Raw genomic sequence first — 6,816 nt, 5'->3', positions numbered from 1 at the left:
AGAGATATCCAAAAAAAGGAAAGGTGTGATTTAACAATGGACAGGGATCATGTAAAAGCTCATAACATTTACAGCGTCTGAACCTCAAAACAGCAAGTAAAATCCTTAAACAGCAGTTCAGCAAATTATGTAATGGCAACAGCCAGTAACATGATGGAACTTCCTTTCAGCATGTCCCTGCTCGTAACAGCTTTCAACGCCTGTTAGCAACTACAGCCCTTGGCACCGCTTAACAACTTAAGTGAATTGAACAATTGCTAACAATTACCTTCCCTAAACCCTAACAGCCGTCAAAAATTCTTTCTCAGCATCTGGGTGACCCAACCAGAATGAAACATCCTGTCAACAATATCCTGTCGTGGCAGAAAGCGCTCTGTTACAGGTCCTTACAGCTGCTAACAGTCCCTAGAATCAGACAACTGTTAACTTAAAAAAACCTAACAGCCGTCAAAAATTCTTTCTCAGCATCTGGGTGACCCAACCAGAATGTAACATCCTGTCAACAATATCCTGTTGTGGCAGAAAGCGCTCTGTTACAGGTCCTTACAGCTGCTAACAGTCCCTAGAATCAGACAACTGTTAACAGTGTGGGCTCCAGGTACATGTCAGTCACAGGGCCTAACAGGACCAAGCAGCCTCTAACCCAGTGTCTAACTGGCTGTTATGCCACGTTGACAACTATCGTCAGCAGCTGATAATGAGCCCGGCTGACAGCCCCGCCTAAGAAGTTAGCCGCTGTTAGACCCCCTATGAGTTGGTAGGGAATTTCCCAAGGGTGAGGGACCACGAAACCTGCAAAGTGAGCAAAGGCATTGCTGAAATGCGACGGAAATGTACAGGCGGATAGGAGCAGTTACGAATATAAAATTGCTCACCATATATTGCTCATTGGGGAGGGTTGCGGAGAACGTGATGCATGCATGCGCCTGTCACCCGCATGTATGTCGGTGTGTTGTGTGTGACGTTATTATTATGGTGTATGATAACTTGTGCTGCGACATTCTTCGCTATAGTCTAGGCGGTTAGGATACGAGATTCTCACTCTCGAGACCCGGGTTCGAGTCCCGGTAGCGAAAGAGTGGCGGAGCAGGATGCGGCTATCCGGTCTCTGCAATGAGTGCCTCCGTCGACATCGTATAGTGGTCAGTATCCCCGCCTGTCATGACATCATCCAATCATGGATCGCGGGAGGCCGGGGTTCGATTCCCCGTGTCGGCGAAATAATATGCTCATGCGACGTACCGTTACCAACATACCTTCCGTTCAAGAACTTGTATGTATGTACATGCTTGATGTTCATATCGAACATCATTTTTTAACACTCGAAAAAAGTCGAGCAAATTGCACGGCAGGGATGCATGAAGGTCTGTTGCGTTTTGGTGTACACAAACGTTATCGGCTGGGTGCACGTGCACAGCATGACGAGGTGGCCGAGCGGTCTAAGGCGCTAGATTCAGGACTACCTGGTTCAGACCAGGATGAGAAATTTCTAGTCCGTAAGGGCGTGGGTTCAAATCCCACCCTCGTCAGCCAGGAAGAGTGCGGAGGGGGACGTCTTGCACTCAAATCTTATTATCAATGTGTGGTGGAGACCGCTCGGTAAATACACACATCTCCTTCAAAAGGCGAGCGAGGTTTACTGATATTCAGTAGGCTGTCGAGGAAGCATACGGGGCTACTATGGTGCATCCGCGGCATGTCGTACCTGGCTCCCATTCGTGAAGTGGCCTTGTGCAATAAGATTACAGTTATTGTTCATGTGGACATCCTATTCACACGCATGCTAAGTGTACACACATAGCTCTTCCCCCACTCATCAGGCTTATCATGACTGTTTGGATCATGTGCTATGTATAATTATATAATGCACATATGCATGCTCATCATTTCGTTGTTTGTGGAAGTTGAAACACGTGAACCAATTTAATAACTTGAGCCAGGCACAGGTCACTATTGTTCCTGATGTGATGGGCTACCAGGATACAGGTATGCATATGGGTAACAAGCCCAACCAGAAAGACACTTGATTCCAACACTTAAGATGGAACATTCAGCAAAATACGCCTCATGCTTATGTGGTCATGGAAGTAACATGGTGGCTATAGCCTGCATTCAAAGCATGGACTAGGGGTGCTATAGCTAGTTAGTACCTACCGGATGGATGGGATCCAGGATGGGATCCCATCCTGGCGTACTCATGAATAGTCACACACGCCAAACCACAAACATGCAATACTGTGGTCCCACCATAGCGTAGCAGGTGTCACCACCCAAAGCTTCTAATAGCACAGACTTACTAGCTAGGGGTGTGAGGCGCTTTTTGGTGGTGGTGGCCATGTTTGGCGCTGGCACATGCATGCAGGATCGGCATTCTATCTGGGAAACACATTCAATCAGGGCAGTCAGGTTAAACAACTTATTACAGCCTACACCTGTACTTCTGCATAGTTTGAGCAAGGCACAAGACCTAGGACAGCAGCATTGAGCCCCTTGTTTGTTGACACTCATACAGCAATGGTTCAAACATGCATGGACAGGAAAGCAACTGACAGGAAAGCATGATCTCAACCAGACACAGCACATAATCATAACCACCACATCAACAAGCAACCACTTACTGTAAGTGCTGGTGTGCCAGCAGCCAAGACTGCCAGTTCCAACACGTTTATTTGCTGGTTAGCCCAGCTGACCAATGAACAGTGAAGTGCTCATGCCAGCATCCAGACTTGGCACTTGTAAAAAAGAGGTGCACATGTGCAACCTGTACAGGTTGAACACGAAGTACAGCACATGCTGATTAGTACTGATTGCGTCTGAGTTTTTGGCAGGGTATGCTGGCCCTTGGTAACCAGGATACCACACAGGTCACCTTTTCAACAGCACCTATTGAGGGCTTCATAATGGAAAATAATGTCGAGACTAGCTCTGGAGCTCCCAGTTATGAGCTGGTGTTCAGGCATCCGATTTGGCAGCCATGGATACAGCACAAATTTCCCAAGGGTGAGGGACCACGAAACCTGCAAAGTGAGCAAAGGCATTGCTGAAATGCGACGGAAATGTACAGGCGGATAGGAGCAGTTACGAATATAAAATTGCTCACCATATATTGCTCATTGGGGAGGGTTGCGGAGAACGTGATGCATGCATGCGCCTGTCACCCGCATGTATGTCGGTGTGTTGTGTGTGACGTTATTATTATGGTGTATGATAACTTGTGCTGCGACATTCTTCGCTATAGTCTAGGCGGTTAGGATACGAGATTCTCACTCTCGAGACCCGGGTTCGAGTCCCGGTAGCGAAAGAGTGGCGGAGCGGGATGCGGCTATCCTGTCTCTGCAATGAGTGCCTCCGTCGACATCGTATAGTGGTCAGTATCCCCGCCTGTCATGACATCATCCAATCATGGATCGCGGGAGGTCGGGGTTCGATTCCCCGTGTCGGCGAAATAATATGCTCATGCGACGTACCGTTACCAACATACCTTCCGTTCAAGAACTTGTATGTATGTACATGCTTGATGTTCATATCGAACATCATTTTGTAACACTCGAAAAAAGTCGAGCAAATTGCACGGCAGGGATGCATGAAGGTCTGTTGCGTTTTGGTGTACACAAACGTTATCGGCTGGGTGCACGTGCACAGCATGATGAGGTGGCCGAGCGGTCTAAGGCGCTAGATTCAGGACTACCTGGTTCAGACCAGGATGAGAAATTTCTAGTCCGTAAGGGCGTGGGTTCAAATCCCACCCTCGTCAGCCAGGAAGAGTGCGGAGGGGGACGTCTTGCACTCAAATCTTATTATCAATGTGTGGTGGAGACCGCTCGGTAAATACACACATCTCCTTCAAAAGGCGAGCGAGGTTTACTGATATTCAGTAGGCTGTCGAGGAAGCATAGGGGGCTACTATGGTGCATCCGCGGCATGTCGTACCTGGCTCCCATTCGTGAAGTGGCCTTGTGCAATAAGATTACAGTTATTGTTCATGTGGACATCCTATTCACACGCATGCTAAGTGTACACACATAGCTCTTCCCCCACTCATCAGGCTTATCATGACTGTTTGGATCATGTGCTATGTATAATTATATAATGCACATATGCATGCTCATCATTTCGTTGTTTGTGGAAGTTGAAACACGTGAACCAATTTAATAACTTGAGCCAGGCACAGGTCACTATTGTTCCTGATGTGATGGGCTACCAGGATACAGGTATGCATATGGGTAACAAGCCCAACCAGAAAGACACTTGATTCCAACACTTAAGATGCACTCGGGGAAAGACTTGGTCATGGATGGGTTTTCCAGTCATGGATTTGGTCATGGATGCGGTCATGGATCCGGCCATAATTTGCCATCAAGTCATGGATTTGGTCATGTATGTGGTCATGGATCCGGTCATAATTTGTCATTAAGTCATGGATCCGGTCATGGATCAGTTCATAGTTTGCATAAGCAAGTGCAGGATATGACTGGTTGGGGTCATGAAATGCGTGGTCATGATGTCATTTATGATGGGATTTATGACAGGTCATGGGACCGCAATATGACCGTATTCAGTCATGGCTGCACTTTATGACCCCATGAGGTCATAAAGGTGGTCATGTACCTGCTCATAAATATGCGGAACATGACCAGGTCATATTGTGCATGGTATTCCATGATGCAACAATGCAGGCCATGACCACCCTGGCCCATGTTTTGCACTCATTCCATGAGTCGTACACTGCACTCCATGACTACCCGGGCCCATGTTTTGCACACATTCCATGAGTCGTACACTGCATTCCATGACCACCCTGGCCCATGTTTTGCTTGGTTTACATGACGCGTACACTGCATTCCATGACCACATTGGCACATGTTTTACATTGTTTACATGAGTCATACACTGCACTCCATGACCACCCCTGGCCCATGTTTTGCGCACATCCCAGAAGTTGTTCACTGTGGGCTTATAAGTCATGACCAGCAACCCATCAATATGTGGGCTCCAGACTCCAAGTCTGCTATCGCAAATAAATGTATGTACTCCAACACTCCACACCGTTAAGGTGACAAACCTCAATGTTTCAGTGGATCAATCAGGTAAATCACCCACCAGTAGCATCCTATAAAGTAAGCCAGATTACCTGCAGCTCAACTACATTCCTGAACCACAACTGCCTTCCATTATCAATATCATAACTATGAACTTCACTCCTTGCAGGTCTCAATCCGTAAACCTTCAGGGACTTAAGTGTGTGCCCTGGCAGCTTGTTTCACTGCAGCAAGCTCAGCCCGCATCTGGTGAGCAGTGATGGCGGTGCACCACATGGTTTCATGGTCAGGCATCCCATATGCACCACCACCAGTGCCACCCGTCGCCATGGTGTCCCCATACTCTGCAATGACATCGTCAAGTCTCTCGCCAATCAGGTCCTCCAGGTAGTCACCCTCTGGCTCACAACCAGCTGGCCCCATAATTGTTTTGCCAGCAATCACAGCCGCTTCCGGTGCAGCCATGGCCATCTGAGCTGAGACCTGCTAGCAGAACATCAAGATGTGAGCATATGTAAGACCCAAAATGCATGATACTGGTGCCCTGCGATGTTCAGGAACCTACAAGCAACTGCATGACATGTGCCATGGATACATCCACAATGACATGTCATAATACATCATACCCATAACCCATACCCCGCGTACCTGCTGCTGCTTCGGTGGCACCACTGTTCATCTCACCCATCATGACGGCTGGGGCCGTGGCAGGGGTCTGGCAGGATCCCTGCAAATGCAGCATATGGGCCGAATTGATATAGTCTGTTGGAATAATAGTTTAGCAGCTGGAGGGATGCTCGGGGGGCCCTTCCTCGTCCATTCACCCGGACATCCGAAGAGACGGAGGGTTCAGAAATCACCACCTTACCAGCATGCAACCTGATCAATCAACTTTAAAATCAACTCCACATCTCAGCAGCTAGCTTACCCTCGTTCCCCCGAACTTGGGGATCTCCCCGGGAATCGAACCCAGGATCTTAAACCGCTAAACACAGTAGAGTCAGCCCAGAACTATTTAACAACATGTACTTACAGCTGCCTTGGCATTCACAAATGCCACTCGGATGATCGATACCATGATTGCCCGCTTCTTCTTTTCAAGGCACGCCTGGCTGATCCTCCAGTACTCCAATGCAGACTTGGACAGCACATCTGCGTGTTATACAAGGAGTTGTGCAGTTATGTGGGGTTTCCAAGCATGCAACTGCAGCTGCAATAAATGCCACACTTACAGTTTGTGTGGCAGTACACAAACTCGATGGCATCCTTCCACTTACTCTGTGCAGAAGCCGATGTACAGTGGTGCCTTGATGGACAGAGGCAGGTTCGATGCCTTGATTGTGGCCTGCAAGCAAGTCAGTGCTTCATGAGTGTGTAGTGACAAGTTGTGCTGCTGTTAGGGGCCTTACCCGGCAGAACCTCTCATTGAAGTTGTGTTGGACAACTTCATCCATGACTTTATTAACCTCTGCAACAAAATCCCGGTCCCAGGCATCCCGCTGCTTGCGTCCCTCGGCGAGTATGTCATCCTTGCTCTTCTTGCTTGATTTTAAGTTTGCACTTCTCTCTCCTGGGAAGCTGTGGGGTTCCAAGGGAAGAAGGAACAAGGCAATTCCCAGGTTGTCATGCTTATGCTTTTAAGGGCAACAACAGCAGCTTTAAACCAGCCATCTTGGCAAAAAAGAAAAGAAAATTCAGTGCATTTCAGTTAGAAAGGGCTAAGCAGATTGAAGTCGGCAGCTGGCTGGGAACCACATTTAAATGCCATTGTTGACGG

Source organism: Volvox carteri (assembly GCF_000143455.1).
Source record: "Volvox carteri f. nagariensis unplaced genomic scaffold VOLCAscaffold_131, whole genome shotgun sequence".
Taxonomy (NCBI): domain Eukaryota; kingdom Viridiplantae; phylum Chlorophyta; class Chlorophyceae; order Chlamydomonadales; family Volvocaceae; genus Volvox; species Volvox carteri.
This window is presented reverse-complemented; position numbering follows the sequence as displayed.